The sequence below is a fragment of the Gracilinanus agilis genome, chromosome 1 (assembly GCF_016433145.1).
Source record: "Gracilinanus agilis isolate LMUSP501 chromosome 1, AgileGrace, whole genome shotgun sequence".
Lineage (NCBI taxonomy): Eukaryota > Metazoa > Chordata > Mammalia > Didelphimorphia > Didelphidae > Gracilinanus > Gracilinanus agilis.
Genome location: NC_058130.1, coordinates 234,238,513 through 234,254,863, shown reverse-complemented (window position 1 = coordinate 234,254,863; position 16,351 = coordinate 234,238,513). Strand labels below are relative to the sequence as shown.

At 35.1% G+C, this 16,351-nt stretch overlaps 2 pseudogenes; both read left to right on the top strand.

Annotated features, from left to right (window-relative positions):
• Positions 1–14,043, top strand: part of LOC123250291 — a 65,864-nt pseudogene extending 51,821 nt beyond the window's left edge.
• A 1,070-nt stretch (positions 14,044–15,113) lies between these two features.
• Positions 15,114–15,516, top strand: LOC123250280 (annotated as a pseudogene).
• The last annotated feature ends 835 nt before the right edge of the window (positions 15,517–16,351 follow it).

Sequence of the window (16,351 nt, the reverse complement as noted above, 5' to 3'; positions counted from 1 at the left end):
ATATATATATATATAATGTATTAGAATATATATAATGTATATATATATTGTCTGGGATTCAGTATTATATTACTTTAATACTTAAAGATAATCTTTTGCAAAAGAATTTTCTTCATTCTCTACAACACTAGAATTGTTAAGTGGAGAGGACACTAGGACCCCACCACATATATATAATTCTGATAGCTACAGAATTTTCAGGTGCCTGTGAAATTATGCTATCCCACTACGTCATTAAAAACAAAAGTTCATTCAAGGATAAAAATGAACCATTTACATACCGTATCCAGACCAATCCAAAACCTTCCAGAGATACACAATTGAACAAATAATTCAGGTGGACTAAATGAGTGTTAAATTCCTAGACACACTTCCAAATTACTATTTTATGGGCAAATAAGTGGTTGAACACATATGAGTACCTACAATCCTTTTTTGACTGAGATGTACCATTATTTTTCCTTTAAACTTTTTCATTAAAAATGAATTATTGGTGACAGTGATAAGATGTTAGAGAAGGTACACAGAACAACCTGATCCCTACCAAATTATAATCTAAGAGACTGGGATATGGCTCCTTAAAATTAATTCTGAAGTGGCATAACCAACAAAAAGACTGGATGAAGTAATTTCCAGCCCAAAACAAATTAGGAGCTACCACAAAGGACCTAGTGCAGTGGTGTGAAGTGTATGTACTAGGGCAGGACCCCCTTCAGCAATTGCCATTGGGCACAGCTGAAGCAGCAGCAAAACAACTGGGACTCTTAGCCACAGAGAGTAAAGGGACTTGAAGGATGTCAGAGAAGTAAGTACACAGAAGGAAATTTCAGGGATCCCTTTGCTGTTTCTGGATGCAATATACTTGTTGCATTACCCTGTTATTCTAGAACATGATGGAAAAAAGAAATGGAAAGAATCCACTAATCACCTCCTAAGAGTTCCCAAAATGTTACCCCTCAGAAATAGGATAACCAAATTCCAGAAATCCAAGGGCAAAGACAAAATATTGCAAATGGCCAAAAAAAAGGACAATTTATATATCATGGAGCCAAAATCATGATAACAAAAGATTTAGTACCTAATACAGTAGAGGATAAGAGGTCTGTAGTATGTAATTCAAGAGGGAAAAGGAACTAGGATTTCAACCAAAAATCACTTGCTGAGCAAAACTGAGCATAATCCTTCAGGAGGAAAAATAGATGTTCAATGAAATAGATGACTTTCAAAATTCCATATGAATAGACTAGTGGTGAATAGAAAATTTGATTCTCAAATAGAAGACTCAAGGTTCCAGGTTAAGACGGTGTCAGAGTAAAATGCAGCTACTTAACCTCTCCTAACCCACACATTAAGGACTCCTCAAGAGGACATAAAAACAAATCCAGACAAACGAAGGGACCCCACAACAGGGTGCAGCATTGAAGGTACGTGGGATTGAGGCATTTCCATGTTATAAGGGGGTGAAATAGCTCTCAGTAAAATGCGAGCTGAATAACCCCCTACCCCCACACTCCACCTACAGAGCCAAAGCCAGCACACAAGAGTTACAGAAAGTTTGGGGCATCCATTAAGTCCTTGGCAGATACCTGGGGTCACCAGGGCCTGTTCCTGAAAGCAGCAAGACTTAAGACCCCAAGAAGCTAAAGAACACGTGGACTTTGAACTCAGAACTTGAGCACAGGTGCAGATACAGGTACAGATGTGGATCCTGAGCTCAGGCATGGACCTTGAGTGGGGGCCCAGTGCAGAGGGATGCATGACTGTGGAAGCAGTGCCCTGAGACTGTTAATGGAGCATCGGGCAGAGTAACAAGCAAGGGGACCACCAGGAGGCTTGACCCTGAGAACAACTAGACCTGAGACCTCAGGAGCCTAAAGAGTGTAGACAGTCCCCAGGCATGAGGATAAAGCTGAGAAGGCTCTGGGCTAACAATGGCAAGCCAGACACAAGAACCCCAGAAGAGAAAGATCAAGAAGAAATCTTTAACACTTGACAACTTTTACACAGAAAAAAATCCAGACAACAACAACAACAACAAAAAAAAAAACAGCAGAGGAGAACAAACTATTAATCATATCCAAACCTTCCCATAAAAATGAAAACCGGTCACAGGCTCTGAAAGAGTTCAAATCTGAGATTATGAGAAAGATGGAAGAGATCTGGCAAAAAAACAACAGTATAAAAGGCAGAATTTCACAATTGAAAAGTGAGGCCCAGAAATCAAATGAACTGATAAGCAAATTGAAGACCAGAAATGACCAGCTGAAAGACTTGAAGAACCAAACAGACTAGATTGAAAAGGAAAACTAAAAGATTATAGCTGAAAACCAGTCTCTAAAGGCTAGAGTTGGGCAATTCTAAAAAGATGCCCCCAAATCAAAAGAATTGATAAGCAAATTGGAGACCAAAATTAAATAGCTGGAAAACAGGATAGAACAAATCAAAAAGGAAAATCAAAACATTATAGCAGTAAACCAGTTTCAAAAGACAAAAATTAGGCAGGTAGAAGCCAATGATCTCTCAAGACAGTAAGAACAAATAAAGCGAAGTCAAAATACGGATAAAATAGAGGGAACAATGAAATATCCCACTGAGAAATTGACAGATCAAGAAAACAGGTCTAGAAGAGACAATTTGAGAATCATTGGTCTTCCTGAAAAAGCAGAAATTAATAGAAATTTGGACTCCATACTAAAAGAAATTATTCAGCAAAACTGTCCTGAAGTTCTACAACAAGAGGGCAATATAGACATTGAAAGGATACATAGATCACCATCTACACTAGACGCTGAAAAGACAACCCCCAGGAATATAATAGCCATATTCAAGAGCTTCAAAGTAAAATAAAAAAATTTTATAAGAAGCAAGAAAGAGACAATTCAGCCTCCACAATAAAAGACCACAAGACTTGGAATATGATATTCAGAAAGGCAAGAGAACTGGGTATACAACCAAAGATCACCTATCCATCAAAACTGATTATATACTTCTAGGGGAAAGTATGGGCATTCAACAAGATAGAAGATTTCCAAATATTTGCACAGAAAAGACCATAACTAAATGGAAAGTTCGATATCCAATCACAAAACCCAAGAGAAAAATGAAAAGGTAAATAAGAAACAGAGGGGAAAGAAATAAAACTCTTATTTTTAAATTTGCCTCTTTAAGGGCTTCAATAAGATCTATTTATGTGTATTCCTATATGGAGAAATGTTATGTGTAATTCTCTGTAGTGAACTCTATTCACTATTGTAGTATCCACTATTATATTAATTAGAAGAATTATTCATATTGAGAGGTTTGAGTACTAAATGGTCTAAGATGATATAGGGGTGGGTGGGAAAGAGGGGGGTTAATAGTAGATGGCACCAAGAGGAACTTGAATGAATAAGAAAAATAGGATATTCTATTAAACACAAATAGGGCATGGGAAGGGGAGGGGACGAATACTATTATAAGAAGGAGAGGAAGAGAGCATTAAGAAGTAATAATTAAACCTTACTCTCAGTGGCATTAACCCTGAGAGGGAAGGGTAGCTATATCCATTGAGATCTAGAACTCTATGTAACCCTACTGAGAAAGTCAGAAGGGATAAACCAAGCAGAGCAGGGAAGTGGGGAGGTCAAAAAAGGGAGTGGAGCAGAAGGGGGAGGGAATTTATTAGGCATTAAAAATAAAAAGAGGGGAATAATAAGAGAAGGGGTAGAAAGGGTAGTAAATGAAGGGAGGGGACAAGGGTTACTGTTTAAAACAAATGACTGGTTTAAAAGGAAGTAGCCTAAGAAGAAGGGGTAGAACTAGGAGAGGATACCAAAATGTTGGGGAATACACAACTGATAATTTTAACTCTGAATGTGAATGGGATGAACTCATAAAATGAAACCAAAAAGCAGAGCGGATTGGAAACCCAAATCCTACTATATTTTGTCTACAAGAAACACATATGAGGAGGGTGGACATACACAGGTTTAAGGTAAAGGGCTTGAGCAAAATCTTTTGGGCTTCAAGTGAGAAAAAAAGGCAGTAGTGGTGATCATGATTTCTGACAAAGCCAAAGTAAAAATACATATGATTTTAGACAGGGAAGTTAATTACATCCTGATAAAAGGCAGGATAGACAATGAGGAAATGACAGTGCTCAATATGTATGCACCAAATGGCATACCATCCAAATTCCTAAAAGAGAAACTGGCAGAGCTCAAGAAGGAAATAGATAGTAAAACCATACTAGTGGGAGAACTAAATATTCCTCTTTCAGAGCTAGATAAATCAAACCAAAAAAATAAATAATAAAGAGATAAGAGAGGTAAATGAAATCCTAGAAAAATTAGATTTAATAGATATGTGGAAAAAATAGAGACAAAAAGGAATACACTTTCTTTCTAGCTGCACATGGTACATTCACAAACATTGACCATGTAATAAAGCATAGAAAATTGGGACATTAATGCATTGCTGGTGGAGTTGTGAACTGATCTAACCATTCTGGATGGCAATTTGGAACTATGCTCAAAGGGCTATAAAAGAATGCCTGACCTTTGATCCAGCCATACTATTGTTTGGTTTGTACCCCAAAGAGATCATAGATAAACAGACTTGTGTGAAAATATTTATAGTCATGCTTTTTATGGTAGCAAAAAAACTGGAAAATGAGGGTATGCCCTTCTATTGGGGAATGGCTGAACGAATTGTGGTATATGTTGGTGATGGAATACTATTGTGACCAAAGGAATAATAAACTGGAGGAATTCTATGTGAATTGGAAAGACCTCCAGCAACTCATGCAGAGTTAAAGGAACAAAGCCAGAAGAACATTGTACACAAGGACCAATACACTGTGGTAAAATAGAATGTAATGGACTTCTGTACTAGCAGCAATGCAATGATCCTTAACAATTCTGAGGGACTTATGGAAAGGAATGCTACCCACATTCAGAGGAAGAACTACAGGAGAGGAAACACAGAAGAAAAGCAACTGCTTGAACACATGGGTTGAGGTGGACGTGATTGGGGAAGTAGACTCGAAACTACCACACCAATGCAACTATCGACAATTTGGAAATCAGTCTTGATTGATGACACATGTTAAATCCAGTGGAAATGTGCATTGGCTATGGGGGGTGGGGTGATTGGGGGGTGAAGGGAAAAGTAAAAATAAGAATCATGTAACCATGGAACATTTTTCTAAAAAATAAAATTATTTTAAAAAATCAGATAGAAGACTCAAGAGAAGCATGGAAAGTTAAATGGGAAAGAGAAATCAAAAGATATTCAATAAAAGAAAACTGTCTATTATCATGCAAACATGCTCTTAATTACTAATAATTAGAGAAATACAAATTAAAACAATTCTTTGATACTATTATATTGGATACTATGACAGAAAAAGAAAATTCTAAAACTTGGACAAATTGTGGGAAAATTGAGATTAGAAAAGCACTTTTAGGGAGTTGTGAACTGATTCAATCATGTTTGAGAGTGATGTGGACCTAAGATCAGAAGGCTATAACACTGTATATATTATTTAACACTGCAATTCTATTATTAAATTTGTATTCCAAAGTGATAAACAAAATGGGCAAGAATCTTTTAAAAAAATTTAAAATATTGCTTTTTGTGGGTGCAAAGAACTGGAAAGTGAGGGGATTACCATTAAATGTAGAATGGCTGAGTAAGTTATACTATATGATTTTAATAGAATACTATTGTGATATGAGAAATGATAAAGAGGCAGAGCTCAGGGAAAAACAACAACAATATAGTGGAATAGTGAAAATGCTTACACAAACTAAAGCATTATAAATTAAACAGAACCAGAAGAAAGAACATTGTACAAAATGACATGAATACTCTAAAATGAAGAACTTTGAATAATTTAGCTATTCTTAGAAATATGATGATCGAAAACAATTCCATAGGACTCATGATGAAAAATGCCATCTGCTTCCAGCACTTCATTGTGCCCTTGGTTTGTTAAATTTTGATGGTTTAGCTCAATTTTTTTCTGATTTTTCAGGATCTCTCCTGCTCCATAATTGAAGAAAAATAATAATTAAACCATAATGTACTGGTGACTAAAGTTTAATAATATATAAGATCTAAAAATACTCTTAGTTATATTGATAAACTATTTGCTTGTTCTCTCTTTTTTTCCATTTGTGTCTACCTAATATTCAGATTTTTTACTTCATATCTCTATTACTCTAATAGACATTATAGATAGATATAGATATAATAGACAGACTCTTTCCCTACTTTTTCTCTGTTCTATTTATTCTATAGTGATATCTCCAAGAATATTACTGGAATGCAGACATTTTCCACTACAGAAAAGAGTCTACAGTTAATCAATGAACAAAATAGGGACTTTTTGAAAAGGGCCACATAATTTATTCTTATTTTTTTTATCAGCAGTTGTCTGAGAATAATGCATCTGTATTTAATCTGATTCTGACTTACATTTGCTCAAATGACAATCAGAAAACATCATGTAATTACCTTGTTAGACTTGCATATTAGCATCAGACTCAGTTTCAATATCAGCTTTTGAATAATCATTTTCTAAAATCTATATATCCCCAGTTCTTCAATCAAGTTACAATGTTGTGTAACAATAGGCATGCCTATCAAAATGCATGTGAAAATCCAAAGATAGAGGTATGTGGAATTTAGGAGTAAATTTTTGTTTTGATTTCATAATATTATTTACAAAGTCAATATTGTTATTAAACAAAGTGACATATTAAAGAAAAGTGCTGAAAGCAGATGTTTCCTTCATATATAAGACTTTATTTATCCATATATGAGAAATAATTTCAAATTCAGTTTCAGATACTTGCATAATTCAACAAGCCACACAAATTTAGCCTGCCTCAGTTTCCTCATTAATAAAATACAGATAAAGATATCAACTATCTTTCAGGGTAGATATGAGGACAAAATGAAATAATGTTCAAAATGAATCCCATATCCCTCTTCCTCCCTGTCTTCCTACTCCTTTTTCTCTTCGCCTTTTTCTCCCTTTCTTCTTCCTCCTCCTTATTGTGATTATAATTATTATTATTTAAAAGAAAAAATAATTTGCAAGCTATTCAATGTACTGTTATTCCATTTGACTATGTTTGTATTTAAGACTACATATTTTCTTTTCAGTGTTGTGGCATAGTGGAAAGATCACTAAGCCTATTTTGAAATGGGCTGAATTCAAAACTTTTCAATTATGATTGACAACTCTGTCACTGTGGGAAAGTCCTTAACTTCACTGGATCTTTATTTCCTCATTTTAAAAATATGTGACACTTTTACATATTCATGTACATTTATGTGCACATATGATATATATTGTTCATATATCCGTACAGATAGATATAAATCTATTTTTATGTTATTAACTAGTATACTTATAAAGCTATTCCAAAACATTGTTTTTGAGTTTTCAAAAAAACTTTAGAGAGAAATTAGAAATTGTGAAAAACTCCTGGATGAGAAAAAAAGTATTAAAACTTTAAAGCTAGAATACCAGTTTTCAGAGTCTGACTCTCCTATTCACTCCCTGAGATGTCTTCATTAAATCATTTTACTTATCTAGATCTTATTTTTATCCTGTTCAAAATATTAGGATTGGACTCAATGATCTTCAAGGCTCCTTTCAGCACTAAATATTGCAATATGATGATGATCTAATTCTTTTGAGTTTTAGAAATACTCATGTCATAGTCTGTCTTGATTTTTAACCATTTAAAGTGAGGAATCACCATGGGATTACAATAAGGTTATCTAGTAACACTCATCTGGCATGATTATTTCAATACTCAGTGTGTCACACAGTAAAGTATGAAATTAGGGAGAAAATCACGATAACTTTTATTTTCATTTTCCAGCACAGAAGTTTAACGAGCTTTTAGGTCAGATTTTAAGTTGACAAGATAATGAGAAGGAAGAGTCAAAGAGATGATAAATACCTATGCTACTATGTATATAAGTGGAAAAGGAAAAATTAAAAAGTTTTAAAATCCTAGGAATCATTAACAAAACATGCATTACAACAATCAAGGTAAATTTTAAAGATAAAATTATACTTACTTCAGTAATATAATATACCCAAAAGCTTTCTGGAGGGAAATAAATTAATGAGAATTTAATTCAATGTGCTAAGGGTATATGACAGGTATACCTTCAAACCCTGCTCCCATGAAGGCTGATGCTGGTATATACTTAAGCTCAGGTGTTCTCAGCTTCGATAGACTAAGCCAATTAAGTGTCTGCACTAAGAATGGTACCAAAAGAGTGATTCTATAAGGAAGAAGAGGAAAAGGGCACCAGGCTTCCTAAGAAAGGATTAAACAGCAGAAATCAGAAAGGAAGATGGTTTCATCAATATACCTAATTAAAGCAGGCCTGTGTTTAGCATACTTTTCTTTTCTTTTGAGATAGAGAGAAAGAGAAACAAAAGCAATAATAGCTGTCAGGTCAAATAAAGAACATGGCATTAAATAAAGAACTGAACTTAGAGGGAAGACATGCAGAGTTTCAAATCACAATCACTGAGGGACTTTGGGTAGGTCAATAAATCTCTCATCTGCAAAGTCTTCAAAAGTAAAATAAGTATATAAAAATCACATAGCTCCCAAAGTTCTTGTAAGGAGTGAATAAGCATTTTTTGTTTAAAGTGCTTTCCAAACTTTAAAGGCATCTATGAATGCTTCTTATTGCTATTTTAACTAATAACCACTGGCAACTTGGCCATTAAGAAGCCAATAATAATCTGAGAAAAAACTGGGAAGTCTAAACTAAATAATTTATACCTTTTGCAGAAGCCCTCATTGATTAAATGCTCAGTACAGGGAACTAGGATAGCAAATAAGTGGAGTGCTATAGCAAGAATGAGTAATAGCTGAGTTCTGCTGACAGAGCCAAGATGGTGGCGTAAAGCAGAGAAGGTCAGAATTGCCACGAGAATTCTCTCCAATCAATATTAAAATAACAGCATAAAATGCATACAAGAGAAAAGAACTAACAAGGACAAAGAATGAAATAACTTTCAAGAAACAAAGAACCCAAAAGGTAGGCAGAGAATATCTGGGGCAGTGGGGTGAGAAGAGACCACAATCAGGAGGAGGCTATAGCAAGGAGTGAAGAGCAATCCAAGAGCAAGCCAAACACCCTCAACCCACATCTGCTGTGCCAGTTTCAGAACCTAAGTCAAAGCCAAAATCCAGATCTTGAGACTCTGCCTGAGCAAATAGAGGTTTAACAAATCCATAACCCTAGAAATTCTAAATGTTTGGGGAAGTACAGAATCCCAGTCCAGGGGAGTGTATGCTAAAGTGAGCTCCATGGGTCCAGAAAGAATCCAGGAGTTCTGGTCTGGGTTTGGGGTAAGGAAATAGATCACAGTTTCAAGTACTTGGTAGACTAAAATGGGTCTGGATATTTTTGTCTAAAGCTCAGAGTGGAGCTCCACAACTGTGTGCCCAATTAAATCAAGTAGACAATAAGACCGAAAAAGAAATAATACACCTAAGCCCAAGGATAGAATTTGGGCAGTTCCTGACCTAGCCAAGCTCAGAGTAAGAACAAAAGCTTATACCAAAACCAGAGGCAAATCTTTAAGCCATCAGCATCTCAAGAGTTAATAGAATCAGCAGTGGGAGATGGCTTTCAGAGCTCTCAGTCCTCAGGCCATCATAACATAATGGGAAAACAGAAACTGACAGAAACTCAGAAAAAAAAGTAAGGATAACATCAAGGAAGGACTGAAGTTTAAGAAGGTACCCTAACCTCCCAGAAAAATAGCCTAGCTATAAAAAGGTAGGGAAAATGAATAAACAAAAAAAAGCATCTTACTCTAAACAATTTTGATGGCAACAAAGAGCAAGGTACAGACACAGAAGGGGACAGTGAAACAAAGCAAAAACATGCAAAATACGAAAGAAAAATATAGATTGGACACAGATTCTTGAAGACCTCAAAAAACCAATTACAAGAAGCAGGGGAAAAGTTAGGAAGGTGAATGAAAGTAATGCAAGAAGAAATTAAAAAGGAGAACCCAAAGTTGACAGGAGAAAATCAGACCTTAAAAATTAGAATCGAGATATCTGTTTTGGCTTTTCTGTATTCCTCTTTCCTTTTTTTGCTTATTTCATACTTCTTGGTTGAGCTGCTGATAGTTGAGATTTTGGGATGTTAGGTGTTTCTAGAGCATAAAGTATCAGTTTTACAAAATAAACTCTTTGAAATTAAAAAAAATTGAATCGAGGAACTAGATACTAATATCATGTGAAAACAATATAAAATGCTATTTTATAATTTTTATAATTAAATAAACAAACAATGATAAAACAATAAAACAAAAGCAAAAGAATGAAAAACAGAAGAAAACATGAAATATTGGGGGAAAAAACTGAACTGGAAGAATTATTGGATTACCTGAAAGCAATGATGTAAAAAAACAAACAAAAAACCCTAGGAATCATAATACAAGAAATTATCAAAGAAAACTGCCCAGATATCATCAAAAAAGTAATTAAAATTTGAATTGAAAGAATTTACAAATCAACTCCAGAAAGAAATCCTCAAATAGCAAATTCCAGGAATGTAATAGCTAAATTCAAGAACCACCAAGCTAAGGAGAAAATATTGCAAGTAGCCAAAAAGAAAGAATTCTAATACCATAGAGCTATAATCAGGATCAAACAGCACCTAGCAGCTTTAACATTAAAAGGTTAGAAGCCATGCAATATAATGTTCAAGAAGGAAAAAGATCTAGGTTTACAAACCAGAGTCACTGATCCAGTAAAAATTAATATATTCTTGCAGGGGAAAAATGGGCATTCAGTAAGATAGAAGAATTCCAAGCATTCGTGAGGAATAAGCCAGACCTAAACAAAAAATTAGAAGTCCAAACATGAGACTCAAAAGAAGGCTAAAATGGCAAATAAGGAAGATAAAATTTAAGAGCCTCATTAAAGTCAAAATGTTTCTATTTCCAAATGGAATGAGGATATCTGTAATTCTCAAAAATTGCTCTTAGAAGTAGAGAAGAACAGAAGGAATATATTAGAAAGAGGTGGGGAAGTAAGATGATTATGATGATATGATGCATATTTATGTGATGATATGTAATGATAGGTATGTATATGATATGATATTTAAAAAAGCAAGGGGTGAAAAAGATTACACTCAGAGAAAAGGGAAGGGAGAGATAGAATTGGGTAAATTATATAACATAAACAAGCATGAAAATCATTATGAAGGAAGGAGGAAAAGTGTGGTGACAGGCAGTGCTTAAACTTTACTCTCATCATAACTGGCTAAGAGAGAGGGGAAAAATTACTCAATGAGGTAAAGAATTATATCTTAACCTGCAGAGAATTAGAAGGGGAATAAGAAAAGGGAAGGGGGAGGTAATTGGAAGAACTGAGAAGTGGGAGAGTGATAAAAAGAAAAACACTGGTGGGGAGGAACAGAAGGAAAGGGAATAGAGCAGGATCAAAAGAGGAAAATAAGATGCAGGGCAATACACAGTTAGTAACCATGACTGAATGTGAATAGGAAGTAGTCACCCATAAAACGAAAGTGGATAGCAGAGTGGATTAAAAACCAGAATTGTATAAAATTGTTGTTTACAAGAAACACATCTGAGGCAGGTGACACACATGGATTAAAGGTAAAAGGCTGGAGCAGAATTTTTATGTATTATCTAAAGTAAAGAAAGCAGGAGTAGTAATCATGATGCCAGAGAAAGCTAAAGTAAAAATTGATCTGATCAAAAGAGATAAGGACAAAAATTACAACTTAATAAAAGGTAATAAGAACAATGAAGTGAAATCATTAATAAATATTTATGCACTAAATGGTAGAGCTTTCAGATTTCTAAAGAAGAAATTCATGGAGTTTAAGGAGGAAATAGATAGTAAAAACATAGCAATGGAGGACCTGAACAATCAGAACTAGATAAATCCAACCAACAAAAAAATGAGAAAGAAGTAAGGGAAATTAATGAAATGTTAGAAAATTAGATGTATTACATATCTGGAGAAAACTAAAGAGGGATAAAAAAGAAAATGACATCAGCAGTAAATGGTACATATACAAAGACTGACCATATACTAGGCCATAAAAACATTGCAAACAAGTGTAGAAAAGAAGAAATAATAAATGAAACTTGTTCAGATCATAATGAAATGAAAATTATAATTAATAAGGGATCATGGATAGGCAAATTTAAGATTAATTGAAAATCCAGTGGCAAGATAAAAGTAAAGACAACTGTTGACGTGAGGTTCAGTGGATGTCTCTGACTTATTCAATGTCTAAATCAGGCTCTAAGTAATCCACAGTCCCTGCTTTTTTCCATCTGCATGGCCATTAGACCAAATTTTTCTCCTTTTCCATTCCTCCATGGCAACTGTTCACATGCTTGGGTAGGCAACTTCCTAACTCACTGCCAGGTCTAGGGCTGTTGGGTACTCTGAACTTGTCTTAGCCTGGTTACTGAGATGGTTTTCCAACAGTTTGGCCACGTTCTATAGCTTCTTAGAGGAGATGAGAGCTGGGTGGCAAGGAGACAACAAAGGAGAAAAGCAGTTCTGAAAAAAAATGACTCAGCCTTCACATAAGAGACACTACTCTTCTCTGAATACCTCTTAAACTCTCCTTGTCTATGTAGACTTCTTCCAACTAACACAGTAATGATAAAGTTCTTATGAGTTATTTGTATCATATTCTTGTATAGGAAGGTAATTAGTTCCATTCCATTTTATTTCTTATGATTTCACTTTAATGTTTACCCTTTTATGATTCCCTTGAATTTTAAATTTAAATGTTGAGTTTTCTATTTAGATATTGTCTTTTCATCAGGAACACATAGACATTTTCTGTTTCTTTAAAAATTCAGTTTTATCCAGAAGGATAACACTCAGTTTTTCTAGAAAGGCTATTCTTCATTATAACTTTACTTTCTTTGTGTTCTGGAAATTCATATTCCAACCTTCCACTGCTTAAACATAGGAGTTGCTAAATCTTGTGTGATCCTTACTAACTCCATGATAGTTGAATGGCTCTTTCTTGTTTCTTGCAGTATTTTCTCCTAGTCCTAGGAGTGATGGAATTTGACTATAACCATGGAAGATTTCATTTAGAGACATCTTTAGGAATCGTTTCATAGATTCTTTCGATGTCTACTTTGTCCTTTTATTTTAAGATATTGGGGAAGTTTTCCTTTATAATTTCTTGAAATGTTTTGTCTAATCTTTTTTTTTATTTTTCAATTTGTTGACTATGGCTTTCAAGTAGTACATTGATTTTTTAAAAACTTTACCTTCTGTCTTAAAATTGACATTGTGTATCGATTCTAAAGCAGAAGAGTGGTAATGGCCAGGCAATGGGGATTAAATGACTTGCCCAGGGTCCCACAGCTATGAAGCCAGATTTGAAACTAGGACCCACCATCTCTAAGCCTGGCTCTCAATCTACTGAGTCACCTTACTGGCCCCTAGTCCACTGGTTCTTAATTGATATCTCCTAGATATATATTTTTCATCTCAACCCTTTTATCCAATGAAATATATCACATTTTCTCCTTTTTTATTCCTTTGACTTTGTTTTATTGTTTCTTAATTATTTCTTATGGATTGTTCATTATGGATTCAATAGCTTCTACTTATCAAATTCTAATTTCAAGGGATTTAAAATATTTTTCTTTTCAAGATTACACATAAATACAACTTTTATTCTTTGTTTTCTGACATTTTTCAAACTGTATTTTCACCTTTCCCCTCCCCGCCCATTCCTGAGATGGCACATAATATAATATAGGTTATACATGCACTATTATGTAATACATATTTTTGTCTTCATCATGTGAAAGAATACATGACACTTATACAAGAAAAAAATTCATGAAGGAAATAAATAAAAAATGGATATTTTGATTCTCATTGTGTTTTTTTTCTAGAATTTTGGATAGCCTTTATCATCATACATCTCTTTGATATAATGAATCTCAAGGATCTGGATTCTTACATTGCTGATAGCAATTAAGTCATTCACAGTTGAAAATCGAATATTATTACTGTTATTATCAACAATGTTCTCCTGGCTATGCTCACTTCACTTTGCATTACTTCATAGAAGTTCAGTTTTTGTCTTTTTATGTTCATCCTGTTTGTCTTTCTCATGGCAAAATAGTATTCCACTACATTAATATTCCATAACTTGTTGAGCAGTTCTCCAATTGAAGGATATCCCCTCAGTTTCCAATACTTTGCCACCATAAAAAGAACAGGCATAAATATTGATGTACAAGCAGATTTTTTCTCCTATCTTTGCTCTCCTTGAGATACAGTAGTGGTATTGTTGCATCAAAGGGTGCTCACAGAGGAATTATTTTTTCATTGATCATTTGTACCTCTTTTTTTCCATTTTGTGCAAATCTGTTTTTTCAAGTAATGTCTCTCTTCAGAGAATATTTTCATTTCTTTTACCATTAGGCCCTGTCCTCTTCTTTCCTATAGCAATGAGAACTAATAATCCTCTATTCCTTGGACCTATAAGGAGGCTCTGCTCCCTTCTACACTATCACAAGTGTAGAAGTCACACTTTAGTTGAGACTTATAACTGGGGAATTGGAATTGCCACAGCACTCAATGTAAGCAAATGGTCGCATTCTAATTTCTATTTGTCTGACTCCTTTATTATCACTGGGCTGAGAGTTCCCAATGCTGTTGCTGGCAATATCCAGCCATCTACAAAGCCTGCTTCTCATGCTACTTACTCACTATGTAGGCTCCAGGCAGGATTCCTCTGCTGTAACCAACCTCTCCTCCTTAACTTCTACATTACTGAGACTAGAAAAATGCCTCACAGTCACCTTTTGTTGGATTTATTCCTCTAGAATTAAATTTGAGGTGTTATTTTAAAATTCTTAAGAGGGGAATATTAGGTGAATTTGCCAGGCACCCCAGGTGCTTATCTGACTCATCAGCAAAAGGTGATGCAGACCTATAGGCAGGTGCTTTGCCACCTCAAGTCCTGGATAGTTTGAAGGGATGAATATTGGTTCAGAGCTTGTTTGCTGAGACCTCAGTTTGAGAATCATAAGAATGAAAAAGATGATGAAGGCCACCAAACTGCTTTGGGAGGCTGAGCAAGAATTTTGGGCTTGTCAACATCCTCAGCCATATATCTTCTCTGATTTCCCTGGAGGCACATCCTTTGAAAGATATGAATTTTACAAGGTTCCTGAGTGGCTTAGAATATTGGCACTCCTCTGAGAAGGCAATGTACCCAGATTACTTTGCTAAGAGGGAGAACTGGAAGAAACTATGCTTGAAAAGTTGGGATCATGAGGTTCAGCAATTGAAGGAGGAAACTCTACCTGATGGTCCTAATACAGAAGCTCTTCCTCCAGCCTGAAAGGAGGGTCGTTTGCCACTATTATAGTGGCATATTGCCACCAGGCCTGAGAGCACCCCTCAGAGTAACATAAGCACACACTTTAAGTATCTATATTGAGTTATGTAGATACACATATATGTGCCACAATAAAATCATTAAACCATAAAAAAGCCATTTTTGCTTTGCCTAAATTTCACTTTTAATCTATTAGAAGGAGATGACTTGAGGAAGAAGATAATTTCAAGAAAGAAGGGTAAAAAAGGAAATAGTGTTATTTCCTATCATTGAACTCTTTATTACAAGAGACAAACTCTTATAACCAAAAATTTGCCACTCTAGAATATAACCCTTTTATGTGAATAAACAATTTCAGCAGTAGTTTGAATGACCTTTTGTTCAATTTTTGAAGGAATTCTTATTGCTTTGTTTTTCTTCTTCCCTTCCTAAACAAATATAATGAAAGGATCAAGGTTAAAGAATCTCTTTATATTTAATCTGCAATGGCTTCTTTATGTTATACTTTAATATTGAGGCAGAGAGAAAATGATGTTTTATATAGACATATTCTGGCCTGAAAAACTAGCTGGAGGTAATAGTATATCTCAATAAAGTACTTCCTTAAAAAATTAGTCTCAAGGTTCCGGGTTAAGATGGCGGCAGAGTAAGAAGCAGCTCTTAACCTCTCCTGACCGAAACACACAAAACTCCTCAAGGGGACATAAAAACAAGTCCAGACGAACGGAGGAACCCCCACAACAGGGCACAGCGTGGAAGGTACGTGGAATCGAGGCATTTCCATGCTATAAAAGGGTGAAACAGCCCTCACGAAATCGCGGGCTGAGTAACCACCCCACCCCCAACCCCTCCACACACAACACCTGTAGCTCCGAAGCCAGCTAAAAAGAAATAGAGCAAGTCTGGGGCACCCATCGACTCATTGGCAGCTCCGGGG